The following is a 20,374-nucleotide window of genomic DNA, read 5'->3' on the forward strand; positions in this document are numbered from 1 at the left end:
TGATAATACATACGATATCAGAAGCTGATTCTCTCAGGTGAGAAGGTATTCAACATGTTACTGGGGAAGGACAGAGGACAACTACAAGTAGCTCCAGAAACAATGAAGCAGCTGAGTCATATCCAAAAAGAAGCTCAGCTATAGATGAATATGGTGACAAAAGGGAAAATCTGATCCTATAAAGATCAATATTGCATGAGAAGCTGAAATGTAAGACCTGTGAACTGATTAACTGACATTTTAATTAATTGTAGTACAGAGTCTGCCTGAATAGAGGGAACAGAAACACAGTATGTGAAAAACCTGCAAGCATTTATTGGCAAGTATAACACACGTATGCACAGAAAACATCAGAACTTAGTCTAGCTTTCTAAAGACTGTAGGTTTGGAAAATAACCTGAAGTTTCACAGTAAAGCAGGGTAGGAGAATAGAAGGAATACAGAGTATTCAGAAACAAGATACTGGTATAAGCTCTGTCCATTTGGGGCTGTTATGAACCAATTTGAGCTGGCCCTGTGATTGTTGACACAGTATAGGTATTGCAGTTTACTCAGCAACACAAAGGATCACTGGTATGTCTTAATTCAAGCAATTCACATTCTGCCCTCTGATTGGCAGATTTTGAATCCCAGATTATTTTCAGTCTCTCCTGGATCATAATAAAGCTCAAACAAATCAAGGTGATTAATAAATTCATTATTCATTTGATTTGTACAGAATGAAAATAAGCTGGATGTGTTCAAATGTAACATTTTTATTGTGAATTAAAATGGAATTGGAAGGGGTGAATTTAATTCAGGTGAACATTACATACATTACTGTGGGCAAGAATTCCTTCAAAGAAATGAAGAAATCTTGAGAGTCAATAAAATTATTTAAAAAGCAGTACGGGAGTATAATCTTAAAAAGTATGATATTTATTCAAATTTAAGATAAATACCACAGCAAAACAAGTCTATGCTCCTAACCACTGAAGTCAAAGATACCAAAGTTGTTCAATTCTATGACAGCCAGGAAATATTTTTTTCCCCGAGATATGAATGAAGAACATTTTTTTCAACAACCCAATGGGTGATTCTACACATGAGTATCATGTATATTGAAATTAGGTCAATTATATTCTTTGCAACTAAAGGTGGAGAAGCTAGCTCTATATAGTCAGCTAAAGCAAGACCTAGAGCTGACTGCAGCTCAAATCCTAAGCTTATCATTGCAAAATTTAGACAAATTAAAGAACATAGGAAAAACCTTCAGACTATATAGGTATGATCTTGTCTGATACAAATAGGTGAGAAATGAGGGAACTAAGGGAAAGGAGAAAGTGAAAGATGAGTTATGGTCTGTAGACCTGATGAGATAAAGACTAAAGGAAGAGAATGGAAGTAAAAATGAGACTGAGAACTAAGAACCCTTCCCAATTATAAGAGAATCTTAGGTGACTTTTTTTTACAATGAGGTTAGTGAGTGAGCATGATTTCTTTACCAAAGAACTTGAGAGAATACAGGAGAAATTTAAGAAACAACCTAATAGATAATAATTAGCTGTCATTAGCTGGTGAAGATGTCATTAAATGAGAAGGGGACAAAAGGAAAAGGAGCCAAGTATTTATTAAGCACTTGTGAGGTGCCAGGTATTGTACTATGTGCTTTACAAATATCTTATTTGATCCTCACAACACCCTGCAAGGTAGGTGCTGCATTCTCTCCATTGAGGAAACTAAAGCAGAGGCAGAATTCTTACTTGCTACAGTTTTATCAACTGGGGATCTCTTAGAAAATTTACATTCACAAATTTGACTGAATCAGTTTGAGGTTTGAATGAGAACTATTTTTTGTCCATCTTTTTAGGTAATTAATATATGCAAATCTGACCTCATATAAATAACTTTTCTTTGCAGGTAGTTTCAGAAAAAGGATCAACAAAGAAGGAAAAAAATAATTTAAAAGATGAGTTTTGTAGATTGGATTTATGGTTAACCACTGACAGCCTTTACCTCTATATTCTTCCCTTTCCCTGCCAGCATGTATTAAGAATAATAATCTTCTCTATTGGGCAGAGTCCCACCTATGGCTTTAACTATAAGCCTCTTAATCCCTACTATAATATATCCCTGAATAGCCCAAATAATGAAATTTGAGAAGGAAGTCTGTGTTTCAGCATATATAACCATCTATATAAGTAAGTGTTTTGGGACGGCAGGTACAGAACCAATCAATCTGGATTCACCATCATAAAAATTTCTCTTTATGGATTGATTGTAAATGTAGTTCTAACTGATCCCTTTTGGAACTTCTTTATTATATTCCATAAGCAAAGCCAACAAAGCCTCTAGGACTGTCTTTTTTTTGGAGGACTCCAGACCCTTCAGACAAAGGTCTCCCAAATAGCAGGTATTCTTTACTCTGAAGATGGGTTGAGACAACTCCTTTTGAAGGAATATCTGAAAGATAAAGATGTAGAATTTGGGAACGTGTCTAACTTTCTAGGAACTTAGAGGAGGTGAAATTATGTAAGCATAACTATGCTGACAAGAATTTCTCAAGAAAAGGGCATCTCTTTCCCAAACTGGTGTCAATCCGGAGTCACTAAATGAAAGTTAGGGAGAGACTTTACTTAGCCCCACCAAAAAAAAAAAAAAAAAAAAAAAAAAAAGGTATAGCTCCTCACCTGGGGCTTCTAAAGGGTCAAAGATGTTGGTGTTATTCTTCTGCCTGAGTCTCAGGCAGCAAAAGACTGTAAATAGTTGGGCACAAGAGGCTTGGAAGGTATTAAAGAGATTAAGTCCTCACCTAGGCTGGGCCAAATTTCCCAGATATTGTTCCTGCTTACTGTCAGCATTATTCATTAGAGAATCTGCTCTAAACTGTCCCTGATACTCTTTCCTTCCAAGGGGCCAGTAAGTAATTTGTCTGTTTCACCTTTTTCTTTTTTGCTCTAATAGCTCCTCCTGTGATGAATCCTGTTGAGGATTTTACATTCTCACAATCAGTGTTGCCTAGTGTCAGCCATTTAATCAGTAAGATGTCCCTAAGCAAAAATAAGAGCTCTTGCCAACAAGAATTGTGAGGTAGTAGCTGCAGCACCTATTTTACAGAGCTTGGATTGATTCCCTTTAAAATGAAGAAGAAAGCCACTCTTGTGATTTGACTGATACTAAGGGATCAAATGCATTACTGTGCTTCCTGCCTATATAAACCACACAAAGCCCTGCCTAAAGGGAGTAGTAGAAGCTACTTAAGGGAGACAGAAATGCAAGGACAGCTTTCTTAACTCTCTGACTGGTGTTGCTGTCCTGACAAAAGCAAAAGCAGAGGGAAGCCATGTTTGCTTAAATCAATGCTGTAGTCTTTCTTCATAATAAAATGGGAAACTATCTCAGAAAAAGAAATAGAACAAGCTATTAACCAACTCCCTAAGAAAAAATCCCCAGGACCAGATGGATTTACATGTGAATTCTACCAAACATTTAAAGAACAACTAACTCCAATGCTATGTAAACTATTTGAAAAAATAGGGATTGAAGGAGTCCTATCAAATTCCTTTTATGACACAGACATGGTACTGATACCTAAACCAGGTAGATTGAAAACTGAGAAAGAAAACTATAGACCAATCTCCTTAATGAATATTGATGCTAAAATCTTAAATAAGTTATTAGCAAAAAGACTTCAGAAAATCATCCCCAGTATAATACACTACGATCAAGTAGGATTTATACCAGGAATTCAGGGCTGATTTAATATTAGGAAAACTATTAGTATAATTGACCATATTAATAATCAAATTAATAAAAACTATAGGATCATCTCAATAGATGCAGAAAAAGCATTTGATAAAATCCAATAGCCATTCTAAAAATGCTTGAGAGTATAGGAATAAATGGACTATTCCTTAAAATAATAACGAGCATATATTTAAAACAGTCAGTAAACATCATATGTAAAGGCGATAAACTGGAACCTTTCCCTGTAAGATCAAGAGTGAAACTATCACCATTACTATTCAATATACTACTAGAAACGCTAGCCTCAGCAATAAGAGCCAAGAAAGAGATTCAAGGAATTAGAGTAGGAAATGAGGAAATCAAACTATCACTCTTTGCAGATGACATGATGGTATACTTAGAGAACCCCAAAGACTTGGCTAAAAAGCTACTAGAAATAATTCAGAACTTTAGCAAAGTTGCAGAATACAAAATAAATCCACATAAATCCTCAGCATTTTTATACATTTACCAACACAATCCAAGAGCAAGAGATACAAAGAGAAATTCCATTCAAAATAACTGTCGATAGTATAAAATATTTGGGAATATAAATACCAAAGGAAAGTCAGGAATTATATGGCAAAATTACGAAACACTTGCCACAAAAATAAAGTCAGATTTAAATAATTGGAAAGACATTGAGTGCTCTTGGATAGGCAGAGGGAATATAATTAAGATGACAAGAACTGATCAAGAACTATATTATAAAGCAACAGTCACCAAAACCATTTGGTATTGGCTAAGAAATAGATTAGTTGATCAGTGGAATAGGTTAGGTTCACAGGGGAAGATAGTGAATAAAAATATCAACCTAGTGTTTGACAAACCCAAAGATCCCAACTTTTGGGGTAAGAATTCATTATTTGACAAAAACTGCTGGGAAAACTGGAAATTAGTATGGCAGAAACTAGGCATGGACCCACATTTAACATCATATACTAAGATAAGATCAAAATGGGTCCAAGATGTAGGCATAAAGAACGAAATCATAAATAAATTAGAGGAACATAGGATAGTTTACCTCTCAGACTTGTGGAGGAGGAAGGACTTTGTGTCCAAGGGAGAACTAGAAACCATTATTGATCACAAAATAGAAAATTTTGATTACACCAAATTAAAAAGTTTCTGCACAAACAAAACTAATGCAAACAAGATTAGAAGGGAAGTAACAAATTAGGAAAACATTTTTACAGGTAAAGGTTCTGATAAAGGTCTCATCTCCAAAATATACAGAGAATTGACTTTAATTTATAAGAAATCAAGCCATTCTCCAATTGATAAATGGTCAAAGGATATGAACAGACAATTTTCAGATGATGAAACTGAAATGATTTCCACTCATATGAAAGAGTGTTCCAAATCACTATTGATCAGAGAAATGCAAATTAAGACAACTCTGAGATATCATTACACACCTGTCAGATTGGCTAAGATGACAGGAACTAATAACAATGAATGTTGGAGGGGATGTGGGAAAACTGGGACACTGATGCATTGTTGGTGGAGTTGTGAAAGAATCCAACCATTCTGGAGAGCAATCTGGAACTATGCCCAAAAAGTTATCAAAATGTGCATACCCTTTGACCCAGCAGTGCTATTACTGGGCTTATATCTCAAGGAAATACTAAAGAAGGGAAAGGGACCCGTATGTGCCAAAATGTTTGTGGCAGCCCTTTTTGCAGTGCTTAGAAACTGGAAAATTAATGGATGCCCATCAATTGGAGAATGGTTGGGTAAATTATGGTATATGAATGTTATGGAATATTACTGTTCTGTAAGAAATGACCAACAGGAGGAATACAGAGAGGATTGGAGAGATTTACATCAACTGATGTTGAGTGAAATGAGTAGAACTAGGAGATCATTATACACTTCAACAAAGATACTGTATGAGGATGTATTCTGATGGAAGTGGATATCTTCAACATAGGGAAGAACTAATCCAATTCCAATTGATCAATGATGGACAGAATCAGCTACATCCAGAAAAGGAACACTGGGAAATGAGTGTAAACTGTGAGCATTATTATTATTTTTTTGTTTTTGTTTTTCTTCCCAGATTATTTTTACCTTAATATCTTATAGTATATCCTAAGTACAATATATATGTGCAGAACCGAATTTTGTTGTTGTTATTGTTACAAAGGAAGAATTGTATTCGGAAGATAAAAATAATCTGGGAAGAAAAACAAAAACAATTTATATACTATAAGATATTTAATATGTATGGGAATGCCTGCCATCTAGGGGAGGGGGTGGAGGGAAGGAGGTCAAAAAAATGTTATAATTATAAAAATTAATAAAAAAAATTGGACAAAAAAAAAGAAAAATAATAAAATAAAATGAGAAACTATTTTCTACTGATTAACAAAAATGAGGAAAGGAAATAAGAGCTTTGTAGGAGAATCTGGAAAAGGAAACAAAAAAATTGCCTGGGGGAAAAAAAAACTCCTTAAAAATGCTTTGGTGAAATGGAAAAAATAATATACTGAAGAAAATAACTTCTTAAGAATTAGATTTGGTGAAATGGGAAAAGAAAACAATTTCTTGAAAATAGAATTGGTGAAAGGGAAAAAGAACACCCCCTCCCCTAGACTCAAATTCGGTGACTTTAAATTGGGAAAATAGAAATGGCTGCAAGTTAAACCACTTCAATTCAGATTTGCTACTCTAGTCATAAAAGAAATTATAAATCTTATCATTCAATCTTCAAACCAATCCTTATTTCAACTGCCTTCCAATTTCACTCAATAAAATTAAAAGAAGCTACTCTTCAAGGAGGGATTTGGGGGGGGGGGAGGAGAAGCATAGAGTTAGTTTAGGGTTTTCATTATAAACAATCAAAACAGAAAGATGGAAGTATTTATCACTAAAATGATCTTACAATAATGTGAGTGCTAACAAGTCCATAAATACTATTAATCTTCTGAATGAATGGGTGATTCTTTAAAAGAATAACTGAGTGTTACAATATTATAAAGCCTAGTAAAATACTGATAGTTGAGGGGCAAATATCTTTAAGTTGACTAAACTATGGTATCCTCAAAATATTTCTTTAAATGAATATTTAATTACTTTAAAAATGAATAATTTGTAGAGGGCCGGGATGCCGTGGATAGAGCACCAGCCCTGAAGTCAGGAGGACCTGAGTTTGAATCTTGTCTCAGACACTTAACATTTCCTAGCTGTGTGACCCTGAGCAAGTCATATAACCCCAATTGCCTCAGAGGCAGCTAGGTGGCACAGTGGATAGAGCAAGTCACTTAACCATAATTAAATTAATATTTATTATTTTTTTAAAATGAAACTTCCAAATAAGACATGTACCATCAATAACATAAATGTGAAAAATAATACTTAATATAACTGCTGACTTTATTAATTTATTTGGACCAACAAACTACACAAAAATTTGTCTAAATCCAATCCTTTTTTTTTTAAATGTCAAAAGACATTTTTAAAGAGGTACTTAAGAAAAAATTCCCTCCAAACAGAATATATTTTAGCATTGTGCTTTCTATAAGGAAAAAAAAATCATCTCTCTTTTCAACTTATTTTGCTTTCTTAGTGTAACTATGTTGAACTGAAGATGCTTATAAAGATCCTAGTTACTCAGCTGAGGTTGACTGTCATAATTTCAAATACTGTAATCTTTCACAAATTGATGTAGAAATTTTTAAAGGATTAAAATTCCCTTTAATAGAATAATTTGCATGTCAAATTAAATATTTTAAAAATTGTTATATTTTCATAATATAGGTTAATACCCTATGGAAGCTGAATTTGATCTGAAAGGCCCTGGAAATGCAATAAAGGCTCTTGAGTAGAGTAACATAATAGAAGCATTTATAATGAAAAATAAACTGGCAGTTGCATGAAGGACAAAGAGAATGAAGAAAAACTAGAAAATGGAAGATAGAAAGCTAGGATAATTAGAGATGAAGGGATAATGATAATTTAAATGTCAGTAGCAGAAATAGAACAAAAGTGATCAATCCAAGATAAAATATTTTAAGAGAAAGGATCATGTTGTCAATTAGATATGTAAATTGTAAGAAAAGATTCATATGTTTCAAAAGACATCTGAAAAAATCAATAGTGACCCATATATTAAAGACATAAAGAAGTCATTGATGCCTGATTTGTTTTAATCTCATTTTTATAGTTTGTCTACAGACCTGCTTAAGAGTTTATGCACTTCAGTACTAAAAAAAACACAGTAGTTTATTTTGAAGATCTTTCCAAACTATTTACACTATTAATTCCTTTTCAAATGGAGAAGATTCAAGGATTTACTTTCCATCTCCTAAAATAAGTAATGCAAATGTACTTAATAACTAATGTCCTCTTATGTCAAATGTTACCTTAAAACATTTTCCATAATTAACATGATTGCAACTAAAGTGATTTTGCCTTAATGTTAAAAAAAAAAAAAAAAAAAAAAAAAAAAAAAAAAAAAAAAGGAGAAAGTCAACATAAATACTTGAGAGCACAAAAAGGGTAATATTTAATTGGGAGGGAAAACGGCAGTCAATAGTGAGTAATTTATTTCTGCTACAGAGTTTAAGGAAACTCAGAATTATTAGAAAAGATTTTTATGGCTTGACTTTAATTACTTTCCCATGTTCATAGACTGCTTGGCTTCTGAGCCCAAGTTATAACAAAAGAGTATGATCAACTGCTGAGTTAAAAAGACTTCCTACTGCTTTTATCTGTTAGTAAAGCTACTGTCTACAAAGACCTCCCCCAAGAATCATGGAGTATGAACTACAGGCTTGCTTGGGTCTGGTTGCTACATCTCAGCCTGCATTCATTACTTCACCCCATTAACATTCCATACTGAGAGCCCTTTGCCAGTTTTATGAGGCGAAACCACAAAATGTCAGGTTAAGAAAACTCTCACATGGAAATTTCACCTTAAAATACTGCCTGTCAAATTCTACTTTCAAGATTTTCAATAAATTAGTATCTTTATAAAGTTTGTTACAAACTTTATACTTTAGGTAAGAACAATTTTTTTTAAAAATCATAATCAGATTCTATCAAAATATGACTAATCTTTTAATAATAATATAACATAGTTAAGAAAAAAGCAACACCAGGGATATCAAGTGTCTAATAAGCTTATTTTTAGTTGACATTCAACTTTCAAGAAGTTAACAATAATAAAACTCCTATCAAATAGGTAATTAAGAAAGGGTTTGTCTTTTCTAGAGATATAATTTTACTTTACATCTCCTTTATAATAATCTACAAGTCAACTTCTCAAAAATCATGTAAACTAAATCACAACTTCCAAAGGAATAAAGGAATAGTTATAGAGAAAAACCTTAGAGCTTTTATGTAATAGAATTAGCATTATAATTACCACAACTATTAATATATCACTTTCTTCCTTATCCATAGCATTAGAACTTCCTTAAGTCCATTAAAGAGAGAAAGAAAAAAAAGTGACTACCCATGGAAATTGCCACCACCTCCTTCACACAATTACCTATATCCTTCATCATAATAAGAATGGACAGAAAATTTGGGCTAGTCTAAGAAATTGCTCCTCACAAAAGGATCCTGAACTCTCCAAGATCCTCCTATTTTTTCTGGAATCTGTGAATGAAGTAACACACACTTGTATACCATTTTCACATTAAGTGATTTTAATCAAAAGTATTTGTATACCAGTTCACCAGAGAAAAAAAGGACAAACATTTACCTTTTGAAAAATGACACTCTTAATTGTTTAGCTAGCTATAAATTGTGTTCTCTCTCATACATGGTGAACACAATTCGAAACTCGAAGAACTTATCATATATAACGACTAGACTATTCTTTCACAAAGAAATAGACCCATTTTATCAACTCCAGAGGTGAGAAATGTATTATTCTATAATTTCTTTTATTGTTGCTTAGACATGACATGTTTAATGTCTGCAGCATGACTGGACATTAAATGACTTGAGCTTCATGACTGAAGCTACTCTCTGGAGAGGACCTAGAGAAAAAAAACAAAAAACAAAAACAAAACTGCTCCTTATTTATGAAGGAGTTAATTCACTCAGTTTCTCACATCTTGCCTTGGGTGGAGCTATCCTGATTGTGAATGAGTGACCACAAACTCAGTTCAATATATCATCTCCTCCAATATGGATGTCCACATTACCAACATGTAGAATTAGCACCATGGAAAAAGTGATGGAACTGAAATCAATATGGTCTGAGTGTGATTGGTAGATTCTATTATTTTTAACAGGATCTGTAAGACTTTGAGCAAATGCAGGTTTATTTTTCCATCAGTTTACTCATCTGTAAAATGAAAGAGATGGGCTTATATGAGCTCTAAGTCTATATCAGGTTCTAAATCTAGGTGCCTGTGAATAATCCTATTTTAATATTTCTATTTTACTCACTACCTGTCTGGAAGCCACAGAGTACTAGATAGTATATCAGGAAGTGACATTACTACATATTACATGCTGCCATCTTATTTTCTATCCTCCTCAAGTTTTTCCTTTAAGAGTGTACAGAACTAAAAAAAAGAGAGCTCCAGGGAAGTAAAAGGAAAGAAATCAAAATCCACACTACTTACTATTGGCTACCCAAGGAATCTACAAGCTCATTCTTCTCTAGAAGTTAATTTTTTTAAAACAGCAACTGCATTGACCTCAGAGGTCAAAACAGGATCTAGGCAGTAGCATATATTATTAAAAAGAACCCTCAAGGGAGCTAAGTTAAACTCTAAGTTAAACTTTTAGTTTAAATCAACCAAATTTCTTTAACATTTCCACATATGTTCCATTTTCCATTCTTTTAATTATTTTTCTTGTTATTCTCTGGATACCTTCCAGTTTCTTCACATCCCTCTTAAAATACAGAAAACAAAACTACATACAATTTGAGACTCAAACTAAAACTCTTGAATATCTCATTATTTATTCATACATTTTACTATTCTGTTGTTTTTAGTTAGAGCAATTAACTGGCAGCTTTGGTTCATTAGAGGTTCTCCTATACTATACCTATGCTAAGTTTGATTTTTTTTTTTTGCCATTATATTGATTTTTATTTTGTCATATTATTTGTATTCTAGCCCATCTCTGTGTCTTTGTAATGAGTGTCCCACCAACTCTCATTTTTAATTCTTAAAATCATTAGCTCCTCTTGAAACTATGCTATGTCCTAGTGAAGACCATCTGCTTCCCTCAGCTATGAGGCATGGATGTCTTGGTGGTCTCTAACAAAACTGATCACCTTCTCAAGATTTTCTTCAAATCTCTTGAGTTTTCATGATACTATCCTGTCCTGGTTTTCCTACTGATCTAGTCATTCCTTCTCAGTCTGTTCTCCTGGATCTTTATCCAGAATGCATGTGCTAGAGGTACATGCCCTTCAAGGTTTGCCTTCAGCCCTCTCTTCTTGCTCTCTTTTATGATTTTGCTTTGTGATCTCTTCAGTTCCTACAGATTTCAAATATCTTTTATACAATGATCCTCGATTCCTTTTTTCCCCCGCATTGACCTCTCTCTTAACTTCTACTTTTGCATCGCCAAATGCCTCAACGACATTTTGAATGTAGTATCACATAGATATCTTAAACTCAACGTGTCCAAAATCAAATTCATTATTTTTTCCTCTAGACCCTCTATTCTTCTGAAGTTTCTCATTACTGCTGAAGGTACCACCATCTTCTCATTTATCCAAGCTCACAATCCAACTGGTACCCTTGATTCCTCAGTCTTCCTACCTCTTCCACACACAATTTGTCGTCAGTAAAAATTTATTGTGTCCACTAAGTACCAGGTACTGTGTTAAGTGGTGAGAATAATAAGAAAGTCAAAAAACAGTCTCCACTCTCAAGGACCACACAATATAATAAGGGAAACAGGAAGAAAAACAACTAGGAACAGAGAAGATATAAAGGTAGCAAAATGAAAATCATTGAAGAGGATGACACTAGATTAAAAAGAACTAGGGAAGGCTTCTTGCAAAGTTATTCTTTGAGACATGGAAGAAGCCAGCAGATAGAAATGAAAAAAGAGGGTTTTAGACATACTGGACAGCTGGTAAATGTACAGATTAGAGAGATCAAGTGTTGTGTCCAAGACAGGAGGGTCATTGGATTGTATGAATTCAGTGTAGAGTAAGGTACAGTAAAAATAAGAAGAACGGATTAAGAAGAAATTGAAAAGTTATATTTATTTCTAAGTCAGATAATTAGTTAAACTGACAGGAATTCAAGAATTCAAAGGGACAAGGATTTCCTCTTTGTGCTTAAAGTAATTTGGTTCTATTGTTTTGCAGGTTGAAAGTGGACTCAAAGCCCTCCAAGCAGATCTTAAAGGAAAACACATAATGTGTAAGAGAAAATAAAAGGAAGGAGGACTATAGAAGTACTGCAACAAAGATATGGTATTTCCAATACCATCTGGGACTTAATGAGCTAAGCTAGAAATAATCAGTAGCACAGTAAATACTTCACTCAGTTTCTTCTGAGTATTTAACTCAGATTTTTCTATGTTCCAGGCATCATGCTAAGAACTAAAGATACAAAGAAAGGAAAAACAGTTCTTGATCACAAGACGCTCACAGTCTAATAGGATAAGGCAACATGCAAGAAACTATATATAAGATATATGAAGAATAAAAGGGAGATGATCGAACTCAGAAGACACTAACATTAAAGTGAAATCCTCTTGATAAGATTAAATCTTTGAAAAGATAAATACAAATGAAGAGAGCCTCATACTCATCAGCTTGTCAAAGATGAAAAAAGACTATAGTAATAAATATAATAGAGTAGGTAGGAAGTCTTTGGAGATGTTAATTAAGTATAAACTTTTAAAAAATATATCCACATTTTTAAAAAAGTAACTAAATTATACATACTTTTTAGGCATATATCCTATAAGGTTCATACAGATGCAAAGATCTTATATAGCTTTATTTAAATTTTCTTTTTTACTACAACTTAACAATTTTCATTAGACATACCCATTTCAGCATACAAAAAGAAAGTGAAATGAATATCAAATCCTGAACTTGTTAGGTATTCTGTGATTTTAAAAGTGCACATTACTAAATTTAACAATTGCCATGTGCTTCCTTTAGACTTGACCTTTTTCTTTTCTTATGTATATTTTCTCATTGATTTTCTTTTCTTTGTCTCTGTTTCCCTCTTTACCACTACAGATTTTAGCTGTCCAAAAGTGGAATGAACTCTATTGAGAGATATTATGTTCCCTATCCTTGTGGGTCTTCAAGTAGAGGTTTAAAAAATCATAGTAATTATGTTATAATGAGGATCTCATTCATGTAAGAACTGGACTAAATGACTGTTGAAATCCCTTTCAAATTTCAAATTCTATGATTCTGTAGTTGTTGATAGCTAGTTTTTTTTTTTTATTTGAAACTGTTTATTGATATGCTTCCTTCATCTCTAAGATTAGTTTATTGAACTTAATGATATCTCAAGTCCTTTCCAGCTCAAACTATATAATTTAATCATCTTAGATCATTTATTTCCTGAGAAATTAATCATTTTTGTACATTTATGTTATGTACAAAAATATTTGCAACGTTACCTTCTGTAGTTGCCAGAACAATCTGGTATATGAATATAATGGAGCATTTTCTGTGCCACAAGAAATAATATAAACTGGAAATGTCTGGAGACTTATGTGAACTGATACAGAGAAATGAAAGCATGCAATCAACTTACATGCAGATTACTACGACCTAAAAGACAATACTATTGAAATACTTCAGAACTCTAAGGAAAGCAATTACCAGTTGCTACATCAAGTTATAAAATCTGCCTTTCAGCAGAGGGGTTATATTCTATATATACAAAATGAAGCATACATTTTCAGATATGCCCAATATACTACTTTTCCTTGACTGGTTATTTGTTATAGAGGAGAGTTCTGTTAAGATAGGGGGAGAAATTATTGAGAAATGGTAGTGATTAAAAACAAAGAAAAGCACCAATAATTAAACAATTAACTGTAAGTGAAATAACTTTATTACCAAATAGGCATTAAATGAAGATTACTGAATCAATCCCATCATCATGACAGTGAAGTTCATGGGCACTAATTGCTCCCTTGTTGATGAATAGCTATTAGTTCATTCAGCTGAACTATATTCTTAATAAATTTTTCAAACAAGCAAAACATTTCAGGCTGAAAAAGTGAAAACAAAGAAATGCAAAAAGAAGCTAAACCAATCTCAGCTCTCTGAAGGAAAGCTTATCTACACAATAAGTCTAGGTAATTTTATACACCAAGAAATAGATACCAAGTGAAGAAGATAAAGCAGAGGTTCTTAGCCCACAAAGAGAAATTAAAGGACTAAGCAGGCAATGGAGCTAAGAAACATCAAAGGAATAGAATCAGGATCTAGAAAATGCCTTATTTCTCCCTGATATTGTGAGTTTTGTTAAGTAAGGAGAGAGAAAACCCATTTTCTATAAGAATAAGTATTTCCTAGCACTTAGCAGAGTTCCATAAATCTGTAAGATTACACAGGTTCGTATGTAATTAGGATTAACCCAAGTGGAGGGATGCATGGCACTTTACCAACCCAAATCATTTTTCTTTTGTCAAGAAGGAAAAATAAAGGTAAGAGATGGGCAATGCTGGAAAGATAAGTCAATCCAATATAGTATTATAATTTCAAAGACAATATAAATCTCTGGAGTCTGTGTCTCCCTTCACAAGGGGAAAAAATTTGATATCATAGTCAAGTAAATCTCACTTCTGGTGAACTATACTTTCCTCTAGGGACCTACTAAGCCAGTAGTCCTCAAACTTTTTAAATAGGGGGCCAGTTCACTGTCCCTCAGACTGTGGGAGGGCCGGACTACAGTAAAAACAAAAACTCACACTCTGTCTCTGCCCCTCAACCCATTTGCCACAACCCAGCGGGCTGCATAAACGTCCTCAGTGGGACGCATCTGACCCACAGGCCGTAGTTTGAGAACCTCTGTACTAAGCCCTCTAAGGTTAGTGCTTACTACAATACCTGGCACAGAGTAGGCACGTAATATTTATTGACATATTGATAGATAGATTTAAGTACTCCCCTAAATATAACTGATACTAGCATTTATATAGGACTCTAAAGTTTAAGAAGCATTTTACAAATGTTATCTTACTTTAATGTTACAATGATCTTAGGAGGAAGGTGCTGCTATCATCACATTTTTCAGATGAGAAAAGTGGGGCAGAGAGAGGTTAAGTAACTTGTCTATCGGAGGCAGGATTCAAACCTGGGTTTTCCTGAATCACAAGTACAGAAGAGTCTGGTATTCAGTCTAGTTTTCAAAAGATCTAAGATTTCATTATGACTGGTAGTTCTTAATGAATGGAAGAATGAATGAATAAATCAGTGAGGATTTAGGAAGACTGACAGTAATAATAAGATTGATGCAATAACCCTTAATAGAGCCTAACATCTCTATTTATTTAGTGCTATACCAATCAGACTCCCAAGAAACTATTTCAATGACCTAGAAAAAATAACAACAAAATTCATATGGAAGAATAAAAGGTCGAGAATTGCAAGGGAACTAATGAAAAAAACCTCAGAGGAAGGTGGTCTAACTATACCTGATCTAAAGCTATATTATATAGCAGCAGTCACCAAAACCATTTGGTACTGGCTAAGAAATAGAACGGTAGATCAGTGGAACAGATTAGATACAAAGGACAAAAAAGGGTACATCTATAGCAATCTAATCTTTGACAAACCCAAAGATACCAACATTAGGGACAAAAATTCATTATTCGGAAGAAACTGTTGGGAAAACTGGAAATTAGTATGGCAGAAATTAGATATGGATCCACACTTAACACCATATACCAAGATAAGATCAAAATGGGTCCATGATTTAGGCATAAAGAGGGAGATAATAAATAGATTAGAGGAACAGAGAATAGTCTACCTCTCAGACCTGTGGAGGAGGAAGGAATTTATGCCCAGAGGAGAATTAGAGATCATTATTGATCACAAAATAGAAGATTTTGATTACATCAAACTAAAAAGTTTCTGTACAAACAATACTAATGCAAACAAGATTAGAAGGGAAGTAGCAAATTGGGAAAATATTTTTAAAAGGAAAGGTTCTGACAAAGTTCTCATTTCCAAAATATATAGAGAACTGACCCTGATTTATAGGAAACCAAACCATTCTCCAATTGATAATCACTACTGATCAGAGAAATGCAAATTAAGACCACTCTGAGATACCACTACACACCTGTCAGATTGGCTAAGATGACAGAAACAAATAATGATGAATGTTGGAGGGGATGTGGGAAAACTGGGACACTGATACATTGTTGGTGGAGTTGTGAAAGAATCCAGCCATTCTGGAGAGCAATTTGGAACTATGCCCAAAAAGTTGTCAAACTGTGCATACCCTTTGACCCAGCATTGCTGTTATTGGGATTATATCCCAAAGAAATACTAAAGAGTGGAAAGGGACCTGTGTGTGCCAAAATGTTTGTGGCAGCTCTTTTTGTTGTAGCTAGAAACTGGAAGTTGAACGGATGTCCACCAATTGGAGAATGGTTGGGTAAATTGTGGTATATGAAGGTTATGGAATATTATTGCTCTGTAAGAAATGACCAGCAGGAGGAATACAGAGAGGCTTGGAGAGACTTAAATCAACTGTTGCTGAGTGAAATGAGCAGAACCAGAAGATCACTGTACACTTCAACAACAATACTGTATGAGGATGTATTCTGATGGAAGTGGAACTCTTCAACATAAAGAAGATCCAACTCACTTCCAGTTGATCAATGATGGACAGAAATAACTATACCCAGAGAAGGAACACTGGGAAGCGAATGTAAATTGTTAGCACTACTGTCTATCTACCCAGGTTACTTATATCTTCGGAAGCTAATAATTAATGTGCAACAAGAAAATGGTATTTACACACATATATTGTATCTAGGTTATATTGTAACACATGTAAAATGTATGGGATTACCTGACATCGGGGGGAGGGAGTGGAGGGAGGAAGGGGATAATTTGGAAAAATGAATTTAAAAAAAAAAATAGAGCCTAACATCATATGTCTTATTTATTGAGAAAACAAACAATATCAACATTAGATAAATATCCAAAATAGTGAAAAATAAAAAATTTCCTCATATATATACACTTTCATTTCAACAAAATTCTTCAAAATTCAATTTGGAGACTTGTTAGATTACTACAAGTCAACTTCTGACAATTCAACATACATTTTTAAAACACCTACTATTTACAAGGCACTATGCTAATATTAGGGATTCAAAGCTGAAAAAAAAAAAGGCCAAGTAAAAGAGTTATATTCAAATGGAGAGGTGGGAGAGAGTTACAAATGAATATAATGAAAGGAAAAGTGAATAGAAAGGGAATCCTAACAGCAGGGTCATCTGGGAAGGTTTCCATATTGAACCTTGATGGATTGGTAGGATGTCTAGTTGAATAAAAGCAGGGATGAGGAGAGAATACATTCTATACACCTGAAGAACAGCTTGTGTAAAGGGAGAAGATAGAGAAGTATCAAAGTCAATGAACAACTGTTGACTATCCAGTTTGGGCTAAATGGAGAATTTTTGAAAGTAGGACGAAATAGAATTAGAAAGAAAAGAGAGAAGGCCAGATTCTGTAGAACTTTAATGTCAGAATAAAGAGTTTGAAGGTTTTAGTCTGAGAAACATTATGGTCAGATCAGTGGCTTAGAAAGATTATTTTGGCAGCTGTATGAGGAATGAATTAGAAAGAGAAGGGAAGAATTTGGAAACAATTTAGATGTTCAATTAGAAAACAAAAAAAGTAATAGAGGCCTGAACTAAGACAAGGTCCTAACTATCAGACTGGCTAAGGGAAGAGAAAGTATTGGGAAAAATGGTATAGTCACCAGCATCAAAACCTGCCAATAAACCAAAGAGAAAAAGGATTAAGAAAAGACCATTAGATTTTGAAGTTAATAAATTATTAGTAACCTTGACATAGTTTTCAGTCAAGTTGTGAGATTGGAAACTAGATTGAAGAAATGAATGGAAGAGAAGAGAAGAAAGTGAAGAAAATGAACACAGAAGATTCCTGAAGGGAATTCCTCTGCAGATAAAAAGAAGGGACAATTGATTAAGCCTTAAGAAAATAGCAAAATTTAACATACTTAACTGGGGGAAGGGGGTGAAGGGGAAGGAGGGGAAAGATTGGAACAAAAGGTTTGACAATTGTCAATGCTGTAAAATTACCCATGCATATATCTGGTAAATAAAAACTATAATTAAAAAATAAATAAACAAATGAAAGAACAAGGGGAAAAAAAAAAAGAAAACATCATAGTTAAAGGAGATTTAAGGGTAAAAAAAAAATCTTGGTAATTAAGAGGAAAATAAGGATAGAGCAAAGTTGAGGTTCCATGACATGTGAGAAAAATGAGGGCCTAAGATGGTGAGCTATTCAAAATCACATAGTGTCAGAGGCAGGAGCAGAATTCAGGCTCATTGATTCTGGGCACTAAAAACCAAAAGTTTTGTAGTGTCTCCATTTTACCGATTTCCAGAAAACCAAATCTCTTTTATTTCCTTTGCCATGGCTGTTTTCCAGTGACTAATTAAAAAAAAAAAAAAAAAAGAAAAAGAAAAAGAAAAAAAGCTGGCTTATAATTTTTTTTAAAAGAATACAATTCTTCTTTCCAATGAAAGCAGAGAAACTTTATTTCATTTACTTATAGTCACTACAAAACTTATCTAGTCCTTTCAAACTAAAAAAAAATAATAATAAGTTTGGTTTTCATTAAGATATATATCTCTTGTTTAGCATATATGCCTGTTCCTATGTTGGAGTCAAGAAAAGTAGCTCTATAATGCCCTACTTCAGGGTATGCAAAGGCAGACTCGAATATAGATATAGGGGAATTGAGGACATATTTCAATGTCCTGGCTAAAATCCAACAATGAAAAAGTGTGTTATGCAATGCACTATTGTTTTATGGCAGAAATAAAAGGGCATCTAGACTGTTCATTGTGTTGCTATCTAATTATGTTACAAGAATGGCATAAAAGCAATCATGTCAGAGAAAGGTGATCTTCTCAGACTAGAAAAAAAGAGGAAATGAGATTTGAGATATAGAAAATTAGTTCACCACTTGAAGAGTCAAGTTATTCCATATCTTTTCACAGAGATACTTCTATTTATATTCAAATGGCAAAACTAAAAACAAAAGCAAAAACAGAAAAAAACCCCACCATTTGTTATAAAAAGCATCATTTGAAGCTTTAGAACCATATAAACAAGAAAACAAATATTTACAATATGTTACAAAATGAATTATTTTAATTACTACCATTTGGAAATACAATAGTCACATTTTAAAAGTTAAATGTTACTGGGTAGCAAGAAAACATTTAGAGACTTTCAGTAAAATATGATAACTAGAAGGCAGATAAATAGTTTTATTTAAAAATATAACTTTAATAGAATATCAGAAAATTTTTAACTTGCCAGAAGATCATAAAGTGACTGGTGAACTTTGTATTCTATTCTATCTTAATTAGGTTCAGAATGAAACTTTCTATCAGTTATTTTATTGAGTCCATTACAATATTTCCTATGGATTGATAAATTCTTTTATTCTTTTACTAATATTTGTTTAATTAAGTTAATTAATTGCAGCTTAACTAAAACATTTTTAAAGACCTCACACAGTTATCAAAGTGAAGTTTGAAATCTAATCCTCCCACCCTTTTCTTTAAACTGGCACTGAGGATGAAGTCAATAAATCATCAATTAATTACGAACTTGCTTTGAAGGTTCTTCAGTAATTTACTATCATCCCACCTCATAAATTTCTTAGTAAAACTTCTGAGATTTCTATTACAGTAGTTCTTCCATGGGAAAATTTGGCTTAAGTGTGTTCTACTCCCAATAAACCAATAAGGCTAACTGGCTGATAATCCTCCCACACTATATACCATGTAGGTATATGCACTCAACCAGTGAAAGTTTAATTTGTTCCGCCAATGGCACAGAAAACTACTCTAACATATTCACTATATAAATCTGAACTTAAATCTTCTACTTTTAGTTATATCTTTGTTGGATTAGTATGTTCACAGAGAATGAAAATATAGTATGATGACCACAACTAGAGCCTTGTTCAAAGAAAAACCAAACTCCCCCCCCCCAAAAAGCCCCCAAAACCTCATTGGCTTTCCATGGGTCAAACTTCCTTATTGGATATATAAGCTATCCAAGCATCCCTTTAAGAAATATACTCTTAAAAAATACACACACACACACACCCCCTTAAATTATAATCATATATATTATAATAAAATATAATATAATATAATATAATAACAACATACTATTGTATGTCTTCCTGGTCTAGATACTTCCTGGTCTCTTATTTACTCAGACAAAGCTTCCCAAACTGTCGTCTTAATACCATTTTATGAATCTACCCTTCTGATCCTTTTCCAAATTCATTTCACAAAATAACTGACAAAATACGAACAAAATGGGAATGAAGAGATGCAATCAGAAAAAGAGGTAAAGAAGAGGAAGGAGGGAAGGGGGAAGAAGAGAGTGGAAAGAAAAGGA

The 20,374-nt window shown here is 33.4% G+C and overlaps 1 protein-coding gene across 10 annotated transcripts in view; it reads right to left on the reverse strand.

Annotated features, from left to right (window-relative positions):
* VPS13B (vacuolar protein sorting 13 homolog B) overlaps positions 1 to 20,374 on the reverse strand; it is a 973,300-nt gene that overhangs the window by 695,527 nt on the left and 257,399 nt on the right. The window lies entirely within an intron of this gene.

Source organism: Sminthopsis crassicaudata, chromosome 1 (genome assembly GCF_048593235.1).
Source record: "Sminthopsis crassicaudata isolate SCR6 chromosome 1, ASM4859323v1, whole genome shotgun sequence".
Taxonomy (NCBI): Eukaryota; Metazoa; Chordata; class Mammalia; order Dasyuromorphia; family Dasyuridae; genus Sminthopsis; species Sminthopsis crassicaudata.